Genomic DNA, 548 nt, shown 5'->3' on the forward strand with positions numbered 1-548 from the left:
AAACTCAGAATTGCAGATAAAACTCAGAATTGCAAATATAAACTCAGAATTACGAGACAAACTCAGAACTGCAGATATAAACTTAGAATTACGAGACAAACTCAGAATTGCAAATATAAACTCAGAATTACGAGACAAACTCAGAACTGCAGATATAAACTTAGAATTACGAGACAAACTCAGAATTGCAGATATAACTCAGAATTGCGAGACAAACTCAGAATTGCAGATATAAACTCAGAATTATGAGACAAACCCAGAATTGCAGATATAAACTCAGAATTGCAGATAAAACTCAGAATTATGAGATAAAAACTCAGAATTGCAGATAAAACTCAGAATTGCAAATATAAACTCAGAATTACGAGACAAACTCAGAATTGCAAATATAAACTTAGAATTATGAGACAAACTCAGAATTGCAGATATAAACTTAGAATTATGAGACATAAACTCAGAATTGCAGATATAAGATCAGAATTATGAGATATAAACCTAGAATTACGAGATATAAACTCAGAATTACGAGATATAAACTCAGAATTACG

This window comes from Sinocyclocheilus rhinocerous, unplaced genomic scaffold (assembly GCF_001515625.1).
Source record: "Sinocyclocheilus rhinocerous isolate Xijiao unplaced genomic scaffold, SAMN03320098_v1.1 scaffold881, whole genome shotgun sequence".
In the NCBI taxonomy this organism is placed as follows: Eukaryota; Metazoa; Chordata; class Actinopteri; order Cypriniformes; family Cyprinidae; genus Sinocyclocheilus; species Sinocyclocheilus rhinocerous.